Source organism: Lissotriton vulgaris, chromosome 3_1, assembly GCF_964263255.1.
Source record: "Lissotriton vulgaris chromosome 3_1, aLisVul1.2, whole genome shotgun sequence".
Classification (NCBI taxonomy): domain Eukaryota; kingdom Metazoa; phylum Chordata; class Amphibia; order Caudata; family Salamandridae; genus Lissotriton; species Lissotriton vulgaris.
The window spans coordinates 488,648,951-488,672,094 of record NC_141689.1 but is presented as its reverse complement, the minus strand read 5'-3'; positions in this window follow the sequence as shown (position 1 = coordinate 488,672,094).

Genomic DNA, 23,144 nt, shown 5'->3' with positions numbered 1-23,144 from the left:
GGTTTACAAAGATGGAAGGCCTGTAATGCCAAACTGCATGATTGCTGACATGGCACGGATGTACCATGGTCCAGGGCATTTAGGGAGAGATTCAATGATCAGATTATTCAGAGAAACATGGTTCAGTCCAAAGTTTAGAATCATTGCAGAGTCACTTTGCCAAAGATGTTTGACCTGTCAACAGATGAATCCGAATAGGAAGACTGTTGTAAGCATGGGAACCATAGGACGGGAGGGTGGTCCATTTACCAGATTGCAGATGGATTTCATTGAGATGCCGATGCACAACAGGCTAAAATATGTGCTTGTGTTTGTTTGTCTGTTTTCAAGATGGGTGGAAGCTTTCCCAACTCGTCACAATGACTCAGTCACTGTGGCAAAATTGCTTTTGAGGGAGATCATACCTAGGTACGGATTTCAGTTACCATTGAAAGTGATTGCGGAACCCATTTTGAAAATAGATTGATGAAATTGATTTGTGAAGCTTTAAACATTGAGCAAAAGCTGCATTGTGCATACAGACCAGAAACATCAGGTGTTGTTGAACAGATAAATGGAACTATCAAAAACAGGATTTCAAAAATGTGTCTAGCCACAGGAGTGAAGTGGACAGATGCTCTTCCACTTGTTCTGATGTCATTGAGAAGCACTCCAGAGAAAAAGACAGGCCTTAGTCCTCATGACATTCTAATGGGTAGAGTAATGAGGCAAGCATTTGTTCCAGTTGGCAAACTATTGAGTATTAATTATAGTGCGATCATTGAATACTGTCAGAATCTTTCTGATGTAGTTAATTCTGTATTTCATGATATGATATGATATGAAGGAGATTTATAATGCGCAGAACAATAACCCGCAGGTATCAAGGCGCCTAACAAAATAATCAGAAATAGAGACAGAAGACCTTACATATAGGCTTGCCGAAAGAGGAGAGTTTTTAGGGCAGTCCGGAAATTCTGTAAAGACGGAAGGGCTCTCAGGTCCAGGGGAAGATCATTCCACCATTTGGGAGCTAGAGTGGAAAAGGCCCTGCCACCCCATTTAGCTCTTCGTACGCGGGGGGCTGTCAGAAGCAATTTCCCGGAGGAACGCAGGTCCCTTCCAGGAATGTAGTGGGAAATGATGGACCCAATTCCAGAGTCGCTGTTTTTGGCGATGGCTCTGTAGGTCATACATAGGACTTTGAACCTGATTCGATGTTCTACCGGTAGCCAATGCAGCGTTTTCCTGGCCGCAGTGGCCGAGGAACGTCTGGGAATGTCCAGAACAAATCTGGCTATGGCGTTTTGGACTACCTGTAAGCGCTGTAGGTGGCTCCTATTAAGCCCAGCATACAGCGCATTACAGTAGTCCAAACGAGAACCAATGAGGGCGACAGCTATTTGTTTTCTAGCCTGCAAGGAGAGATATTTCCTAATCCTACGTAGGATGTGAATCAGACCCCAGCAGGTGGAGACGGTTCTACTCACCTGGCTGCCCAAGTCAAGGGCAGGGTCTATCAGCACCCCGAGATTCTTGGCAGATGTTGTAGGGGAAGGTCATGTTCCTAGAGAGTCAGGCCACCAATTGGCTGACCAGATGTTTTCTTTCCCCCCAAACACCATCACCTCAGTCTTCTCCCCATTCAGTCTAAGGGAGTTCTGAATCATCCAATGACCAACCGCCTCCATACAAGATCTAAACTTGGAGGCGATTAGAACATCAGAATGGGGGAGAGAGACGAGGATTTGGGTGTCGTCTGCGTAGGAAACTACCTCCATCCCGAAAGATTTTATTAGCTTGGCTAGTGGGGTCACATAGATGTTAAAAAGGGTCGGGCTAAGTGCCGACCCTTGAGGGACCCCACACAGCACTGGTCGGGATGGAGATAGGAACTCCCCCAGCTTGACTCTTTGTTCCCTCCCCGTGAGGAAAGAGGTCAAAAGATCCAGAGCTGTGTCCTTCACCCCCACCTCCCTCAGCCGAGATGAAAGAACTGAGGGGGAGAGGGTATCGAAAGCCGCAGATAGATCTAGCAGGACCAGGAGAGAGGTCTGGCCCCCATCTACTGTCGTGCGGATCTTATCGAGCACGATGGTGAGGGCTGACTCAGTGCTAAATTCTCTCCTAAATCCATGCTGGGAGGAGTCTAGGCATCCCGAGCTTTCCACAAAGACAGCGAGGTGCTTGTTGAGATGTGCCTCAAGCATCTTCACTGGGGCAGGAAGCAGCGAGATAGGCCGGAAGTATTTTAGGACCTCCGGATCCAGGGAGGCCTTTTTTAACAGGGGTTTTACTACCGCCTTCTTCCATTCTGTAGGGAAAACACCGTCTCTAATGGCTAGATTCATTACCTCTAGCAACGGTGGCAGGAGGGTCTCCCTACACTGCTTGATGACTTTCAGAGGACAGGAATCCAAGGGAGAACCAGACTTGGTCTTATTTAGCAGTAACTCCAGATCTTGCAAGGCCAGCAAGGGGAAAGAGTCCAAGGTGCATGGCGGGGAGATGTCTGTAGTAGTCGTGCTCATCTCAACCCCTGAGGTGGGCGCACTAATACAAGTTCTTTGTTCCTCGAGGGCCAGGTGAATTTCCTGAATTTTGGTGTGGAAGAAGGAGGCAATCTTATCACATAGGTCCTGCGAAGGAATGACAGGGTCCGGGGCTTGCAGTTTGACTAAAGAGTCCACAGTTTTAAAGAGCTCCTTCGGCGAGGAAAGCGAGTTGGTCATGGTAACAAAGTATTCTTGTTTAGCCTGCACAATCTCAGCTTTATATTTTTTAACAAGGAGTTTATGGGCTTCCTTGTTCTTGAGGTCCCAACTAGCATGCCAAAGCTTCTCCTTTCTCCTCACTTCTTGCCTAAGAAGTCTGAGGGAGTCAGAGAACCAGGGGGCAGATGGTCTCTTTCTGGCTCGGCGGCGTGACTGAACTGGGGCCAATTTATTCAGGGCCTCAGTGGTAACCTGTTCAAAATGGGCGACTGCGGCCTGTACGCTGTCTAAGCCGTTGATAGAAAGGCTTGCAGCCCAGGGCACGAAGGAATCACTATTGATATTCCTAAAGTTTCTAACAGTCTCCATTATATGATTCCCTTTTTTACAGGAGTCCACCCTATGGCGTTCCAAAAGAAAAGGAACCGCCAGATGGTCAGACCAGGATAGATGAATCGGGTCCTTAATAGTCAGACGGGGGTCATTGGAGAAGATACCATCCAGTGTATGTCCTGCATGATGTTCATCAGGTGGGAACAGATGTAATTACAAAGGAGAAAGAACAAGCTCATGATTTGTTGCCCGGAGACTGGGTGAGGACTAAAGTTCATCGAAGAACACATTGTTTAGTACCAAGGTGGCAAAAAGCAAGACAAGTCATTTTGGTCACAACTAATGCGGTCAAGTGTAAAGGGCTGAAAGGGTGGGTGCATGCGAGCCATACAATTTGTGTACCACCTCCTGAGAATTCTGATGAAGATAGTGAAGCAACAACTGATTCAGATTCAGAAGGAGATCCAGAAGATCCCGAGTCTGATGATCAGCAAGAAAATCAACATCAAGAAAATCTAGATGAGAATCAGAACTTGAATGAAGAAGATCTGGGTATCGAAACTGGAGATCAAGGTGTTAATGAAGACTTGCTAGAAAAAGAATCTCAAAAAGAAAAAGAAGATTCAGGAGCAGAAGATTCTGAGCAAGACGGAAATCTAATCCAGGAGAGTATTGAAAGGCAAAGAAGTAACTCTGTGTGCAGGAGCAAGAAACCTGAAACTGGGAAGCTAAAGGTGATCCCTGAAGAAGAGGAAGAATTACCAAGTACCAGCTATAAGGATGACGTTCCTAATGGAGTGTAGCTGCCGAGTAAAGAAGTTCCTAGGTACAGATTTGAAGTCTTAGATACAGACACTGATGTGAGTGATGAAGAATCTGAAATAAGAAAATTCAGAAAAAGAGCTTGGAAAGCTGAATGTAACAAAAACGTGCCAAAGAAGAAAATCCTGAGGAAAGGAGATATTTGGCCTGAAGATAATTTGAAATTCAAACTGGTGAAGAAATCAAAAGAGCAGATCAACGAAGTATCTAGTCAGGGAGGTGACTCTGAAAAGAAAAACGAAAACAAGAAAACAGAAGTAATCACTCGAAAGACAAAAAGAGTAATAAAGCCAAATCAGAAGTATAAGTCCCCAGAGTGGACTTACATTATTATCCCGCCAATTGTTGAAGTGGAAAGCAGTAGCCAAGAAGATTTGGAAGAAGCTAGTGACAAAGATTGATGTTGTTTAAATTTTAGATAAGGGTTTTGTTTCCTGGCATAAGGCTGAAGAAAATGTGTTAGGTGACTTTAAGTCGAAGAAATTGTGATTAGCTGGAAAGCACATATTGATGTGACACAAGGTCGAAGAAAAGCTGTTTAGGGTTTCTTTTAAAAAAAAAATTAAAAGAGGGGATATAGTTTAGTTTTACACTTACATCTAGTTAACTTACATTATTTTAAATTTTTGTTTTTCAATTTTGAACGTTTTTCAAAATGCCTAGTTCAGATACTTCAAGATGTTCGATCTTGAGAAGATGTTGCAAAATGTCTTCAATTTGTGTGGTTTTATTAATTTTAGTTTGGTTAATATTAGCTGTAGTGTACCCTTTTGGTATTGACAAACAGAAACTCAAGACTAACATAACAAGTAAGGTAGAGACTAAACATGAGAAACATGCTGGCAAGTCTAGCAGAGTTATTGAGCATAATCCAGAGATCCATCAAGGTAGATCTGTTGGAGATTTCTCAAGCAATTTATTTTCAAGGCTTCTGTCTGAATATGTTAAAGTAATGAATGTTAAAGATTGTTATGTCTGTGTGAAGCTGCCTGCTTCTGTTTCAGAGGGGGTTACTTATAACATGTTACCTCTCACTTATGGCATTACATGCAGTGTAATTGCTAGCCTGTTTTATCAAACTGGTCGTCTGGAGTATTATTATTCAGACTTTGATGAGGTTTTTGCAAATCTCAAAGTTGTAAATAGCTTGAACAAAGTAAAACCTGCGAAACAGATGAGGGAATTCTTTTTAGTTACTAATGAACTTAATTACGAGTATGCTTATAGAAATAATTTAACTTGCAAAATGAGAGCAGAAGAAAAGACTTTCCTGAACATGGTTGAGGAGAGAAGGGCTGTTTACAAAAGAAATGAGATGCTTAAACATGCTAAGTCAAAATACTGGCAAATGGAGGATGCTAAATTAAATGGTGTTAACACAAATGCAGCTATTCAATTCAATTCAAATAATCTTTATTTGCAGCTATTCATATAGATGAACCAGTTAGTGGTAAATTTTGTATTAGAAGAGATAACACACTTTATGATAACTTTTTTGTGGGTGCTAGTCAATGTGAGGATACCTATCGTATCATAGGGGGATGGGGATTTAAAGGTGGTAAGGATCCAATTTTTCCTGGAATTTATTTTATTTGTAGCAATAAGGCATATTTTAGCCTCCCAGACCATTGGTATGGGACATGCTATCTTGGATTAGTTTTTCTAATTTTTTTTCATGTTGACAGAAATGAAAAGGGCACTTTGATGAATGGGTGGTGAGGTATTAACAGCGCATAGCCTATGCAGCAATGAATCTATAGATGATTATTACACAAAAAGGGCATCAAGGGAACCAAAGACAGCTACCACCCACCGCTGTCAAGGGACAGCAAATTACGAAGTAATTGTTGTCACAATCGCAAAAGTTTTTGTGGAGTTCCCTGAGCACAAAAAATATATATACATATCTTGAAAAATTCACAAAGAATGTCCATTCAAACAATGATTGTCCATATCTGTATAGCCAAGTTGTGAAAAGAATCCTTGTTTTATTATCCAATCCAGATGATCACGAAGACTTGTAAAAACAGCAATGCAGTCTTGATATAGTTTTACAACAGCCAAAACGTCAAAACGCCAAAACGTCAGAACGCCAACACGTGTTTCGTCAAGGGTCTTCACCCAATGACTTCCTCAGGGCTGTAACAACAAATTATATCCTATTATAATCCCCATAAACTGGGGAACCAGGTCATTGCAAAAAGATTTTTTACCACCACCAACCATTACACCAATTGTGCAAATTAGAATTTGCAAGCAACCTCATACCAAGAAATGAGTAACAAGATAAGGAAATGAGAAAAGGAAAAGCCAAAAACACCAAAAAGTGAAATGATACTGATTCCAGAATTGTAACACAGTCGCAGAACCCTGTGATCTATATAAAGAAAAACATGCTAATAGAACAAAAAAGACGAAGGGCTAAAGGCCATTGGACAAACACCTATTTTGACCCAGCACATTATCCAAAATGATTAATAAAATAACCAAAGTTCGATTAGTGCCCTTAATGAGATATATATAGATACCCAAGACCTAGTATTTTTGTTAAGACAAATTCGCTAAAAACTCACCATAATACGGTAATCACTTGTGGTACAAAATATTTTCCAGGAAGATATCTAGAACTATAATCAATCAATTCACTGGAAACATGAAATGGAAAATACGGGGAAAGAAACAAAAAGGGGGGAGTTTTAGAAATGGTATTGATAATTTATTTTGCAAATCACCAAATAACCAGATTAATAAAAACAGTTACCACATGCTGTAAATAAAAGATTCTCTCACCCTTTAAATGAATTTGTAAGAGTATTGATAACTGGTTTCTTCAATAGTATAATCCGTTCGCCTGCGAGCAATAGGCAGTATTAAGCCTATAATTCCGGAACCATCATGTGTGTCTAAAAAACGAAGACCGAGCAGACTATTATTTTCAAGGAAATTATCCGAACCGAATCGTCTTGACACTGTAAGTATCTATCATGCGCGTCAGTTAAATCTCACTCACCACCACCAATTGTCCCGCTACAGAGAATACCAAACATTACAAATGTGTTCCTATTACGAGCATCTATTTGCAGAAAGCCCAAATATAGAATGCTCATTTCCTTATCTTGTTACTCATTTCTTGGTATGAGGTTGCTTGCAAATTCTAATTTGCACAATTGGTGTAATGGTTGGTGGTGGTAAAAAATCTTTTTGCAATGACCTGGTTCCCCAGTTTATGGGGATTATAATAGGATATAATTTGTTGTTACAGCCCTGAGGAAGTCATTGGGTGAAGACCCTTGACGAAACACGTGTTGGCGTTCTGACGTTTTGGCGTTTTGACGTTTTGGCTGTTGTAAAACTATATCAAGACTGCATTGCTGTTTTTACAAGTCTTCGTGATCATCTGGATTGGATAATAAAACAAGGATTCTTTTCACAACTTGGCTATACAGATATGGACAATCATTGTTTGAATGGACATTCTTTGTGAATTTTTCAAGATACGCATATATATATTTTTTGTGCTCAGGGAACTCCACAAAAACTTTAGAAATGAAAAGGGTACTTTTGAATTTGGTGAACACCTGAATAGGTACAAAAGAGAATGTTTTACAGAAGTCCTGGGAGACATCTTTGGTGCTGTCATTCCTATGGTAGGAATTACCATGAATTCAATCAAAATCAGAAAGGTTTCTACAATCGTAGATAGATTGTCAACAGATACTGCAAGTGGTTTTCAATTAGTCAATACAGAACTTGTTGCTACCAGAAGCATGGTTATGCAGAATCGTCTTGCATTAGACATTCTGCTTGCAAAAGAGGGAGGAGTCTGTGGGGTCTTACATGTCCAGCATTGTTGTACTTATATTCCTGACAAGAGTCAGAATATAGAGTCGCTTATTAAGAATATTACACAGTTTCATGAAGAAATAGAACCCCTGGAAGAAGAAAGTTTCACAGAATGAATAGGCAAAAGAATGGAGGCAATAAAAGAATGGTTTTCAGAAATTGGTGGCTCCATCATTGGTAAAGTGCTCTATCCAGTAATTGTCATCATTATAGTGATATTGCTGCTAAAAATTAGTTGCATGATGCACAAGAGGAAGAAGCATCAGAAAGAAAAGAGGAGGATTTACAAACTCAGAAAGGAACAGGAGAAGGAATATGAGTTAGAAGAGATGCGAAGGGCTCAGTTTGAAAGTGTTGACCAGACAGCAGAAACAGGGGTTTAGGGAGACTAATATTGAAAGAATTCAATATGTGATGTCTCTAAATTGGGTTCAAAATTTCCTAAATTTTGGGTGTTGTTTGGTGATTTTTAATTTACCAGATGAGGGAGTTGATGGAGCGAGTTTCAGAATTCATTTTATTCTAGCTCGTGAAGTTAATTCTCTGTAACATGAACTAATTTATTAATGAATTATTGCATGATTTGTATTATTAAACCAATTTAGAGTAAAATTGCATTCACAAACACGCGGGACTAACATTTATGTGCTCATGTTGCATTTGCGAGTTTGTCTTGTAACACATGATTAATATTGTCTTGTTCGTCCTATTGTCTTTGTCATTACTAATGCGGCTGATCATTTTATGGCATGTGCTTTCATTATGTGTGCTTATGTGTTTGTCTTATGTTGTGACTGTTTATCCATGTTTTGTTCGTCTATCTTTTTACTCTTTCAGATATATAAAAAATCCAGCTGGACTTTAAGAAGAATGGTAGATATTAAATGTGCTGCTTTATTTGTTTGCTTCTGCTAGGTGACATATACTAATGGGTAAAATATTAGCAATGGAGGGTGGGTACCATAAGGGTTTATTTTACTTGAATTAATCACCTTTTTGTGTTTGTTTAAATACTAGCTCGAGTGAAAGGTTTGAGGCCTAGTTCTAATGAAAGTTGGTTGGCCTGACTAAAAGGAGCTGAGCACGGCAGTGACGGTGCTTTCATTGAAAAACTTCCACGGAAACGTGCAGAAGCTCAAACAATGGACGATGTGTATATCAAGCTCTGAAAGCAAAAGCGTCAAGGCCAAGGAAGCGTGTAGAGGCAGCTCGGCTAAAATCCTAGAGGAAATAAATATGAACATTTAGTTTAATGTTGCAACTCTGGGAAGTCAGTGTTGCTTCGTGTAAAAGGACAATGACATAATGATGTCACCAGTTCTGATGCGTTGGCCTCTTGGTGGTCTGATGGATGACAACCAATTAGGTTGCTGCTTTTTGCTAAAATATCATTTTAGTTAGATTGATGAGTAAGAAAAGGTATAAAAACATGGCCTCTTGAGCGGAGCGGGGCTGACTGTTTCCTGAGGGCGAAGTGCTGTCCGTTTTCCTTTGGACACATAAGACTTGATTGCTTAATAAATATTATTTCCTTTTCAGGTCAGAAAGCTTAACATAAGGTTTAGGGTTAATGTTTTCTTTAATTTGTTTATTCTGTGCAATGTTGAAGTGCCAGACCTTTTGAGCCAATAATCTAATGATTAAAACTGATTAATAAAAATGTTTGAAATTAATAAATGAGCTAATAAAGATTTGAAACTTTGAAACTTTAAAAATAAAAGACTTAAAACGTCAAGCTGGTCTTGATTATTTAGTCGTTACCATTAGCTTAATTCATTGGCCTCAGTGGTCTAATTAAATGTTTCTTGATACTCTATGAATATAAATGTTATACTGCAGTTGTAAATATTGTACATATGAGTTTCATAGTGTTATTAATTAGGCCACATGATTCAGCTTCATGATTTTCTGTCATAAGTTGTATGGGCCTTGGTATTGATTAGTATGGTGAGTATTAGGTAGTGAATGGTGACGCATGTGTGACAGAATTTCTATAGTGACGCTGGTTCATTAACTTCCTGCTTTGTGAGCTACGTAAGGTCTCTGATAGAGTCAGTACAATGTAACAACATGTAGGGACTCTTCAGTTAGAGGTGAAGTTGCTCAGGGAAATGATAATGGACCTGCCGAAAAAGACAATTAAACTTAACAACCGGGCCAAAGATCGGGAGGGCCGATCTTTGGCCCGGAAACCTCACAAACCTTTGCTTTGTGGGGTTTCCGGATCGAGTAGAGGGTCCCTCAGCAGAACTTTTTCTGGAGGAATGGATCACGAAATCTCTTGCGCCTGGGAAAACGTCTAAGTAACATCGAAAGGGCCCATAGGGCATGGTCCCTATGCCGTGACCTGGTGCCCCGCCGAGAGCCATTATTGCCCGTTTTTTAAATTACCGGGATCGGGACATGATCCTACAAGCCACTCGTACAAAGGACGCACTGCTTTTTGACGGTCATCTGATCGCAATGTACCCTGATTATATTTATGAGGGCAAGATCAACCGAGAACCTTTATGAAGGTCAAGAGACGATTACGGGAGGCTGCGTTAAAGTGTAGACTTCTTTTTCCGGCCAAATTGTGAATTGAACACAAAGGCAAAGCTCTGTTCTTCTTCTCCATGGCAGAGGCATCAGACTGGATGGACACTACGGGAATCCCAGTCATTTACCGGAAGTCACAACCTAGACTCACCAAGACACAGAGACCATCAGATCCTGATGCCGTGCCAACCCAGCCGTATGGGGACGTCGGCGGTTCGGGACGTGTCAAGGTGTGCTCAGATGGCAACCTAGGATGGTGGAGGGGCTGTCTGACTCTGATATAGCCTCATCGGATATAATACCTGATTCTAATGTTTCTTAAGATAATACTGATTGAAAGAATTATGAAGACAACTATTGGAACATTCAGATAAGTAATCATTGGGAACTCACTTCAAATGTGCTTTCAGTAGGGGGAACTGAAGAGTATTGACCCCTTGTGACCTTGGAGGAACCACGCCTCCTTGTTAGAGGGTGGGGAACTATCTGAGGAGCTAGAGGCCCTGACCTCGCACACCGACAAGTGCACAGCCACTTGCAATGCATATCTATAAAGAGACGTGCTACTGCACATTGAAAGCTTTCGGAATAAGCAGTATACAATTATGGCTGATGATGCAGTGGATAGTTTACTTACAAGCGGATCCTTGGGGGTTTGAATAGGTTGGGGGATTCGGATACTAGCTCCCGAGGTATCAGGAGGGATGGACCTGTGCCACTGCCCAGAGGGTAGGGGGAGGAGTTGGGGGTTCAACCAGTTAGGTTTGTCGTGCACAAATTTAGGTGAAAGTTCAAGAATGCAGTGCCTGGAATATAGTCTTTTGATGTGTGACCAATCTCTGTGGAGGCTGGAAGGGTGGGAAGCAAGAGACAATATTAACCACAAATCACAATGGTTTCCCCAACATGAAATTGCTTACTTGGAATGTGCGGGTTATACCAATGCTTCAAAAACGGAGACGGGTATATGCCTATTTAAGAAGGTATAGGATATCTATAGCATGCCTCCAAGAAACTCTTGTCTGATGGGATACACTGCCTTATATAAAACGTAGATGGAGATGGCAGATATACGCCACTTCATAGTCAGGATTTACAAGGGGGACTGGGTGGCCCCTGGGTCCCTTTTCAACAGTTACATCATGCGGTGGACCTACAGGGGCACTATGTGATTCTGCATGGCAAGCTAGCTGGCCAAGAGATTTGCTCCTAATTCAGATGACTCGAGTTTCTTCATGATGTAAAGGCTGCAGCAACTCCATATTTAGGGGTGGGGTTGATCATGATGGGGGACGTTAATTGTGTATTGGATAGGACATTAGACCATGACCCTCCCCAACAGAATACTAAACTGTGGATGACTCAGGCCCTTAGAGACAACCTTGAGGGATTGCAGTTGTGGGATGTGTGGTGGATAGGGTATCCTGATCGTCGGGTCTTTTCATGCCGTAGACCAGCAACTAATACCAATGTTTCGTATCAGTGGACCTGGTCCCTGGTGTGGGTGAAATAGCATACTTCTCTAGGTATATCTAGGATCACTCTCCAATGCTGCTCTCTATGGGTACTGGGAGGCCCTGAACCGAGATACCCACATGGGGGCTACGGGCCGAAGCATTGGTGGACCCACCATTGCGGCCACTATGGACGAGGAGCTTTTTTAGATATTTTGAAATAAACTGGGGTTCGGTGTCCTCAAGGGTGAAGGAATGGGAGGCCATGAAGCTAGTGATCAGAGGGGTTTTAATTAAAACAACGTATGTAGTGTGGCAGAAGCTTGAGGTGGGACATCATGGTGCAGGAGGGGAGGTTAGAGAAGATAGAAAAGACCTTCCCGACAGCCCCACATCTCTTGAACGAATGGCGGGAGGCTCGAGAACTGCTGTTGGCAGCACTATACCACTTAGGAAAGTTTAAATACAAGGTGTATCCGCAGCTTCTGCATGCGGAGGGGGACCGGTCTGGAGCTTTGCTCGCAAAGTTAATCAAGGGAGAGAACCCCATACCCCCATTGTGCAGATGCAGTCCAGAGAGGGTATTAACGTATAAAACCAGCAGGCAATCCTGGACATCCTGATGGATCATTTGGCTCGGGGTGTATTCGGGGCGACTCTCCTCACCCCCGGAGATGATTGCAGATTTTCTGGCCACCCTGGGCTTACCCCGCTTAGACAATGCGGCGTGACAAGCTCTCTTGATACCCCGATCACTAAAGAAGAATTAATGGCAGCCATTCAGGGTCTGAAAATGGCGAAGAGTCCCGGGAGTACTGGGCTCCAGTCTGAGTTCTATAAGAAGTTTGCACCGCTGCTGGTGGAACGCCTTTTGGATGTTTATAATGAAGTACTTGCAGGGCAGACTCTACCAGCCTCCTTGAGAGAGGCTCTAGTAGTTATGCTTCGCAAGGCAGACAGGGCCAAACGGCTGCCGGGTTCGCATCGACCAATTTCACTGTTAAATATAGATATGAGAATCCTGAGCTGACTTTTGGCGGCCCGGCTCCTGCCACACACGCAGCACTTGATACACCCCAATCAGGCGGGCTTCATTCCCAAGCACAGTACTACCCATAAGTTGCGAAGGCTCGCGCATGTATGGCACTCTCCCGCCTTAGACCAGGATGACCACGCCTTAGTGTTATCAGACATAAAGTAGGCCTTTGATTCCGTGACCTGGGGTTATGTCTGGGAGGTCCTATGAATAATGGGAGTTGGTGAGAAGTTCCTTAGTTGGACACAGCTGCACTATTCGCTCCCCAGCGTTAGATAAAGTACGAATGGGAAGGCTGGCGTCGAGAACTTTTACATTGCAGCGCAGCACTAGGCAGGGATGCCTGTTGTCGCAGCTCCTGTTTGTGGCGGCAATGGAGCCACAGGTGGCAGCTTTAAGAAAGGGATTAAATGTCTGGGGAATCCCACTGGGAGCCACCAATCACGTGGTTTCAATGTATGCGGATGATACCCTGGTGTATATCCGACAACCCGCTCCCGCGATTCCTATATTATTAAACATACTACAAGGGTTTGGTAATGTGTCAGGATTACAAATCAATCCTGGAAATTCAAAACTACTCCTGATTGGACTGTTGGCCCTACGGCCACACAGGGTGCTGCCGGAGATGGGATTCCCATGGGTGGAGTTGGAGCCCGGATACTTAGGGAATAAGCTAGCGGTCACATCTGAAAGATATCTGGGGCGTAATATAGAAAAGGTGAATGAAGGAATTGGGAACGCGGTATGCTTTCAATGGGAGCTGCCTCTGTCCCTTATGGGAAAGATAACCATAACAAAAATGTTCATCCTACCCGATGCCTTTACCCGATGCAGCACTCCCTCTATTTATTTAGTCACTTGTAGAGCGCGAACAGCTACCCCCAACGGGGGTGTCCCGGCGCTGACAGCGAGTGTAGTCCTAGAGGGTCAAACAGGAAGTTCCAACAAGCTAGATCTGGGAGAAAAACCAGGTTTTAAGTTTCCTGCGAAAAGCAACCTCGGATGAAAGGAATCTGAGTTCTACTGGGAGGGCATTCCACAATCTGGAAGTGGCTACAGCAAATGCTCTACCGCCTGTGCGAGATAGACGAAAACGTGGGCAGAACATAAGCCCGAGATGGTTGGATCTAAGATCCCTTGTAGCTAAAGATCGCCTGATTCGGAGCCTTAGGTATGCCGGACCACGACCATTGAGGGCTCTGAAAGCAAGGACCAAGGCCTTGAACTGGATGCGGAATCTCACAGGTAGCCAGTGGAGTTTGGCCAGATGGGGTGAGATCGAGTGGCGGTAAGGGATATTGCAGACCAGCCGGGCCGCAGAATTCTGCACTAATTGCAGTTGATTAATGAGATATGCCGGGGCGCCAACATATAGACTTTTAGAATAGTCCAGATGAGATGTGATTAGAGCGTGTACTACTGCTCTACGGGAATCAAGAGGTAAAAAAGGAATGATTTTTTTAATCATTCGGAGTTTTCCGAAACAAGCTGATGACACCTTATTAATTTGGGTCTTGCAAGACAGTGCTGTGTCAAATTGAAAGCCCAGGTTGCGGGCGGCTTGCACCGGCACAGGGGGGGGGGATTGAGTTGAGATGGCCACCAGATATTGGAGGGGATGGGAGATTTTTGATTAAAAAATAGCACCTCAGTCTTGTCAGTATTCAATTTTAAATTGTTGATGGACATCCATGAGGCGATGTTAACCAGACAGTGGCGGAAGTCTGCCATGGAGCTGTCAGAGTGATCCTTAAAAGAAAACACAAGCTGAGTGTCGTCAGCATAAAAGATCACTCTGACGCCCCATGCCTCGACTAACTCCACCAAAGGCCTCAGGTATACATTAAATAAGAGAGGACTGAGGGCAGATCCCTGCGGAACCCCCCATGTCAATGGTTTTTTAGATGAAACAAAGGGTCCGAAGGAGACCTGTTGAGATCTATTTGACAAAAAAGATTTCACCCAAGCCAGGGGAGTTCCACCAACACCTACCTCCTGTAAGCGAATCAGTAGAGTGTTGTGCGAGATGGTATCAAATGCAGCGGATAGGTCGAGGAGGACCAACATGGCCTCCTCGCCCCTATCCACACACTCGCGGATAGATTCAGACACTTCCAGCAAAGCTGATTCTGTACTAAAATCAGGCCTAAATCCTGACTGAGTGTCATGAAGGAGGTGATTGGTTTCTAGATATTCAGAGAGCTGCTCCTGTACCGATTTCTCCAACACTTTTGCGGGCTTGGGGAGCAGTGAAATGGGGCGGTAGTTGTTGAAGCATGATGGGTCAGCACCAGTTTTTTTAAAAATGGGTATCAATAGTGCCTGTTTCCATAGAGAGGGGAAAAGACCAGACTCCATAGAAGAGTTCCAGATATCTAGCAGGGGCTTAATCAATAGAGGTGCTAAGTCACTCAGGACATGAGCTGGGGCAGGGTCCAAAGGGGAGCCAGATTTACATTTCAAATACAGAGATAGAGCATGGTCTTCCGTTAGTGGCTTAAATGAGGTAAACACTTCCGCACAGTTGATGGTCTGGGCTGGCGGTTTATTTTCTCATAGAAAAAGTCGGAAAGTCCTTCACTGAGTGATTGGCTTGGGGTGATGGGGGAGACCATTGCGGAAGGATTAGCAAAATCCTTGACAATATTAAAAAGGGCCTTAGTAGAGTTTTCTGCTCTTTGAATTTTATCTGCAAAGTACTCTTTCATAGTCAGACGTTTCAGTTTGTGGAATTCTTTTAGCGCAGATCTGTAGCGGGCTTTGGCTGCCGGATCATAACCGCGGCGCCAACTTCGCTCCAGTTTTTTACAATTACTTCTGTTTTCTCGCAGTGACTGAGTGAACCAAGGGGCCGAAGGTTTGGATCTTAAAGAAGGGAGGTTTTTCAAAGGGGCAATCTGCTCGATAGCTTCAAGAAGGTTTTTATTAAATGAGGCTACACGATCATTAAGATCGTTAACTGGAGAGGCCAAAGTGATGTTAAATCCCTGATCCAAAGCAGGGTAGGTAACTTTGTGCCAATTTCTACCCTTGTCTCTGCAACTAGTTTCTATCCTAGATGACTTGGACATAGACACCTCAAACGGGATTAGATGATGATCAGTCCACGTTAGGGGCACAGACGGAAGGACTTTAAGGCCAGGAAGATTTGAAAAAATCAGATCGAGGGTGTGGCCAGCAGAATGGGTTGGACCGCTCACCTTTTGAGACAGATTCAAACCTTGCATAGCGTCGAGAAGATTTTTAGCAGACAGACAGTCATGCAAATCAACATGGTGATTAAAATCCCCCAGCACAATGAAATCAGAGTGTTTAAGGGAGAGATCAGCCGTAGCGGCTATTAGCGAGTTCAAAGCCGACTGATGGGAACGCGGGGGATTATACACCAACAATCCTGAGAATATAGCAGCAGAAGACTCAGTGATGGTGAAATACAGAGCCTCTATAGAATACCCCAGCGTTTGTTTCTAACATTGGATAGCCTGCTGACTGACCTGGTATGGGAAATCAAGCTTAAAAGGGAGAGCTTGGCCACATTACAGAGGACATGGCAAAATGGGGGCTTGGAGGTGCCATGTCTCAAGTATTACTACATGTCTCCCAGTTACAACACACAGTCCACTGGCTGGATGAGCCAAAAACTGGGAGAAGAATCTCCTGGTGGGAACTGCTGCGGAGAGCTCACTTCTTAACCTCCGGGTGCAGGGGAGGAGGATGCCCCCTACATGCCCCTACATAATCCGCCACGTTGCTGAGATGTGGGAACACACGATTGTGAAGGTGGTGGGTCATGCACCGTATGCCCCAGATATGCCCCTGTGGGTGATCCAACCCTTTTCTAAAATTGCGACTTCTATGTCTGTCCGTAGATGGAAGGAAGGCGGGTGCCTGATGATGGGAGATCTCTTTGAAAATGCACAATTTATTACGCGAGAACAAGCAGTGACAGCCTTTGACCCAGGAATGGGCAGTTTCTGCAATATGAAAAGATCTACCAAGTGGCTCGGGAGCTGTGGCCCTCTTTCCTGGAAGAACCTCCTGTTACAAATGTACTGCAAGTAATGCTATGCATGGACTGGGGGAGGAGACTTATCTCACATTTATATCGAGCAATCCGGGATGATAAGAGAACCCTGATACTCCCTGTACAAACAAGATGGGCAACGGTAGTGGAAACGACAAAGGATTGGATTAAGGTCCACAAAGGGGTTAAACAAGTTGGTTTGAATACCCGATTCAAACTGATACAGTACAATTATGTCCATCAAGCCTACCTTACTCCCAAAATATTAAATATAATTGATCCAAATCCATCAGGGCAATGCCTCCGGTGTGATGGAGCGGATGCAGATTTCGTACATTTGTCCTGATCTTGCTCAAGCATGGACCCCAACTGAACAACATTTTAGCTGAACTAAAGGAGGCCACGGGATGGGTGGTCCCTAGAGAGATCTGGAAGGTCCTGCTGGGCTTACTTCCCTGACCTAAGAATAAAAACCTCAGTAGGAAGTTCATGATGCTGGGACGGGTACTTGCAAAGAGACGAGTGGCCATATCATGAATGTGTCACCATCCACCAAAAACAATGATGTGGGTGCGAGATGTTTATGAATGGGGAATGGCAGAAGTGATCCGGATGAAACAGATGAGACATGTTGAAAAAGTAGAAGATGATGTACGCGCATGGGAGGCAATGTTAGGAGATATTGTATTGTATTGTATGGCATATTTATATGGCGCTAAACTGTCACCCAGAGGGTATCCTGGCGCTTGACTTGATCAGTCATACGCATATTTATGCTGCCTTTAAAATTTTTACACCATCCTGGGAAAAAGGTGTGTTTTTAATCCTTTTTTAAAGGAGGAGAGATCCTCCTTACTTCTCAAGTGCAAAGGTAGAGCATTCCACAGCTTGGCTGCAGTAAACCTAAAGGAGCGCCCGCCCATCCGCACCCTCAGAACTTTAGGGATTACCACCAGGCAAGCAGAAGAGGAACGGAGAGGTCTGGTGGGGACATACCAGGAAAACATCGTCTGCAACGAGGATGGTCCCTGGCCATGAAGAGCCCTAAAGACAAGACATAATGCTTTAAAATCAATGCGCTGGGCTATTGGCATCCAGTGGAGATCCATGAGCGCCAAGGAAGATGAATCAAGGCGCCGTCTGGAGAGAGCCAACTTAGCAGCCATATTCTGCACTCGCTGCAGTTTACATACTAGGGCAACTGGCGCGCCCAGAAGTAGCACGTTGCAGTAATCCAGCCTGCTTAAGATGATACTACGCACTACCTCTGGGCGGGCGTAATCCGGAAGGAGAGATAGAATCTTCCGCAATCTTCGGAGCAGCAGCATGCACGTTGCCACGGTTTTATTGACAAACGCGTCTAGCTGTAAATTAAATTCAAACAACACCCCCAGGTTTCTAGTGGACACTGCCGCTGCCCCCGTGCCCTGGAAGGAGGAAGGCCAAAAATCCGGTGGCAGAGGCCGAGGAATGCAATCCAAGGAACAATGCAATACCTCGGTTTTTGAACTATTAAATTGCAATGCGTTCAGACTCAGCCATTCTGCAGTGGCTGACATACAACGGTGGTAGGTCTCCTGAGACACAGCATCCCTACCCTCAAACGAGAAGATAAGTTGCGTGTCGTCAGCATAATTGATGACCGCAATGCCAAAGGACTTAATTAGACTGACCAGGGGACCGAGGTATAGATTGAATAGAATAGGGCTGATGGCCGACCCTTGAGTTACGCCCTGCCCCACCATATAAAGAGGCACAATCGCCTTGGGCTTTCCCGCCCCAGAGTACAGCCGCCAGGAAAACCCATAGATAACAAGGTACCCATTAACAACACTAGGATGCACAGGGACTAAGACACGAAGTATGGCACACACAGAATCTTAAATCGAGAGTAGTGCAGATGCACAGACACGGAGAGGGTTGGGTGGGGGAGGGGACATGGGGGTTGTGAAAGTTTTTTGCATTCTCTAAGAAGGTACACTGTATATGTTGGGGAAACAGGCTAACTGATAATCTGGTGTTGAATAATCCTGAAATGGAGATTGGAATTGTATGCTTTTCGTTTCTCTTCCTTCTATGCAAGTGCCTCAATATCTGATTAAAAGATACTTCTTAAGATTATGTTAAAAATGCCAATAAAGATATTTTAAAAAACCCAAAACATTATTGAGTCGATCCATTTTCCACTCACTCACATTGACTATTCAGACACTAGTTATAATATGCCTAGTTTTGATTATGGCATTCGCTGGATGATTGCAATTGTACACCAACTCATGGTTATTTCTGGATGTTACTGGGTGTGCGTGCTTATTTTTCTTTTGTGTGAGGCATTTATTGGTCCACTGAGTATCTTTACATAAAGTTACTAATAGGGCACTGTTGGGACAGAAAACTCCTCCTCATTGTTGAAGACGTGTACCCTTGACCTGAGTGCACCACTGTTTTGTTGTCTTGATCCCTAAAGCTGATATTTTATTATAAGTAAACACTGATCATACATATGCACATTGGCATAGGTCTGTCTCACGGATTGTGATCTTGTTGGTCTGAGAGGGGCTCCCAAAGTGCTACCCTCATAGTAGTGGAAGGCTACCACCTTCCCCAGGAGTTAAGCTGCACACGCATGGTGGTGAGATCATACAGTGTAGTGATCAGAAGTAGTGAACAGATCCTTTTCACCCTCTGTCACTGGAGTGAGGCGTACAGGCTCACTCGCCTTTTTGAAAGTTCTGCTGCTGTGTGTTTAACTCACCCTTGGCCTACATCAGGTAGACGAGGAGTGCTGCACAGAGTAGGAGTGATGAAACTGCGCTGAATGTATGTGTGCCTGCAAGGAATAAAGTACATGAGAGATGTAGTGTGTGCACAATGAAAGTCTGTGCTGGGTGCATGTGTGCTTGCGTGAAGCACAATACATGAAGGGTGAAATGTTGTGCAGCGTGCTTGGTGAGTGTGTGAGTGCTGGCAGTGTGAGCGTTTGCAAATGGCACACACAGATACAGTATAGAAACGCTTCAATGCTGAAGAGCGTGTGCAGACTAAATGTGTCTGTTGAATGTATGTGTACTTGTAAAGGTAAAATGCATGCAGGTAACACTGCTAGACAATAAGTGTGCTGTGAAAGTACATTGAGTGCAAGTGTGCCTGTAATGGTAAATTACATGGAGGACTTTGGGTCTGCCTGGTGAAGACATGCGGTGTAGAGAAATCCCCTGACAGTTTTGTGTATTGCTGCATTCCTGTGGGCTGGGTGGGGCACCCCGGAGGAAAGGGGGCACTTCAAAAGGTTACTCTTTGATTCAGTGATAGTTTCAAGGAAGGGGCCTAAACACATCTCAGGAAAAAAGATGGGGCTGATAAAAGAATCATAAAGCATGGGGCTGGGAGCTTGCAATTTAACCTTTCGATGTACATATCACTGTAGCTGACATCCAGGTGTGAACTCTGGTCACTCCCATTAATGGTGCAGTGGATCAATCAGCTTTGGAGGCTTGCCTGCTGTGACAGAGATCCTTTCGAAAGGAAAGTAGAAAAGAAGAAATATACATTTCTAAAGAAACAGAGCCCCAACATAAAACTTCAAAGACTCAGACCCTTAATCACATTTGATGTCTGGAAAAGGACCCTAAGAACGGGAGTTTTATACCCCAAAATTTGACATCTGCCTAGCAGTCAGCCAGGCTTTGTGAGAAGGGGAATCTCTGCTCCTGTGACCTGGACTGGGGGTCAAGGCATGCTAGTTTCCTTGCTGGGTTAAGGGACATCGCCTAGGGAAAACCAAGATCACTTGCCCTTGAGCCTGGAACACCAGCGCCTGCATGCTTGCCAAGACCAGTATGCTGTGTGAAGAAGAGAAGGCCCTGTGCCAGGGGTTAGGATTTGACTGTGCTCCAATTGGGCTGTAGTCCATGTGCAGGATTGTTTACAGTTACTCCTGTATGCCAGGAAAGAGCCGCAGAAGACTGAGCCATGCAACGAGCACTGTATGTGAAGCGACAAGCCTGTACTGCCTCGTAGTGGTGTCCCTTTATGCCAGAGGGTGCCACTGTGAAAATAATTGTGTGACCAGCAAGCCAGGACTCGTACTCATGAAAGTCTTAGCGGCAGTACAGTGTCTTTGGAGGGCCCACCATGGTGTGGGCGATTGCACCTAAGGAGTCTGTGTTGTGTCCGGTGGTAACCCGGCAACCTTGTATGCCAGGAGGGGCTGCTGATACTAACTTGCCAAGGATTTTTGTCCATCGCCTAGGACTGGAGTGAGGCTGTGGCGAGCTTGTCCAATGAGATCCAGTCTGACTGACCCCCAGAGGCCTGATAGGACTCCAAGGAAGACGGCACAGCCTTGTTGAACTCCAGTCAGGAGCGGATGGATTTTATTCTCACCCCCAACCCACTTGCTAGGGAGAAATTGACTTACTGTGTCAGTTGCTGGTGGAAAGAACTGGTCATGTCACTCCTGAGATTAAGCCTGCACATGCCGGATTCTTCTGCGTGTTTCACTAGCAGCCCGACTTCTCCAAATAGGATCTGAACTTGTGAGTGCCCACGCTTGGGCACCTGCTGAACCACTGAATGCTTCTGTGCTAGAGGAATGGGTAAAATGTGAACTGGGCCTGTAGTGTGGTTTATGGGCCTCTTTTGTAAATTTAGCATGGCTTATTAGGAGTTTAAACACCATTTTACCTTTTGCTGCTTTTTAGCACACAACACTGCTTAGATGTTTTTGCAGAGTTAGCTTTCACGAAGGTCTATACAATGGAAAAGGTTTGTTTTTTAACATCTCTAAACATACATTGTGCCCCCAGTCTGTACAGTAAGTGCTGAGCCGCCAAGGTTATCACAAAGTGCGGGCCTGTTTATCGGCGTGTCCGTGTAACATATTCTAGACACAACATTTTGGCAGCTGCGAGCCAAGTAGGGTTCTGGCGCCTTTATCATAGCACACTTGCCAGAATTGAACACACTTGGAAGATTCTAGGAGTGCTGAGAAACTAACAGGTCCTTATGTAATATACACTTACTGAGCGGACAGGTAAATGGGGTCCCCCTAACAAAGCTCCAGAGACCTTCTATAGTTTTATAATACATAGTTCCTTTATAGGGAGGGTGTTTAAACTACGCTCTTTTATCACTTGTTTGAACTATCATTGTAATATGATTCCTCCTTTTGTATTTTATGGAGTTGTAACCATGCTGATCAAATTTATTTTAATCATATGTAATCTTATGTTGACTAAAATACTGCGCTTAAAATCATGTCGTTAAAAGAAATATTTTAACCTTACTGTGTCTCTTTTTTCCTCCTGTTGTGGACTGGTATTTGAGTATAACAAAAGATTGTTCTCACTTCCCACCATTCCTGAGATGGTCCTAAGTCGCATGTTCTAGGTTGTCTAATCATTGGTTACTTTGCTATAGGACAAAGAGCTAATGTGACACTGATTGCTAGTCTGGTAGGGGATTTTGGGTACTAATGTGAGTTTTTGGCACACCCTAATTCACTGAGGTCCTGAGTCTCTGTGCACAGTTCTGTGTCTGAGCAGAATCCCTTATTGTCTTATTGTGAGACACTTGAGTAGTGCTTTTATCAGTCTACGTCCCCTCACCATCGTTTCCTGCTGACGGTGGTGACGGCTAAAAAACCTGCCTATTGTTACGTAGGTCATTTCAAGCTTGATAATTCTTAAAGGTTTCATTTTTGACTACTACCCAGTTGTGCGTTATAGTATTGTATTGTATTTCTCTATTACTGTTTCGATATGGCTGCAGTTGATATTCCAGCACACAGTTGTGTAGCTGTGCGGAATCATTTGCAGGAATACCTCGTTTCTATGGAGGGGCAGGCAGTGGTTTTTGTAGTCTCAGCTGACGCAACGTACCCGTTTGAGTTGTATTACTCATGGGTTACGTTTCCCGTGGTAGATGCTGGTACTGGTGTTTTTCACACTTACACCCCTGCTGATGCTCCTGCAGCGTACGCTCCATAGTAGAAATTCCGATTTCTGCTTGGCAGCATGCCGTTTGGTTTAATGGCGCCCTCCCACACATATTTACAGCAGTCAGACAAGGGCCGTTGTCCATTCCAGGCACTACTTGGCCTGTTTTAGCTGCTTACACCCCGCATCCTCAGACGGGTACAATGACAGCTCAACAATTGAGGCCCCTATATGCCTCTTTGGTAGCAGTTATTAGGGGTCTGGTTCACTACAATACTCGCAACCTCCTGGGTGGGGCCCCGGGTGGTGCGGCGCATCCAGTTGGTGGTGGCGGACTCAAACTTAGTCCCGTCATGGTTAATGCGGTCATTGGCAAGCATCCCCAGGATAAGGAAGAGATGCCTTTTTGGCTTTCCGAGAAATTTGACCAACTGGAAGCAGTGTTCCCAAATACTAGTC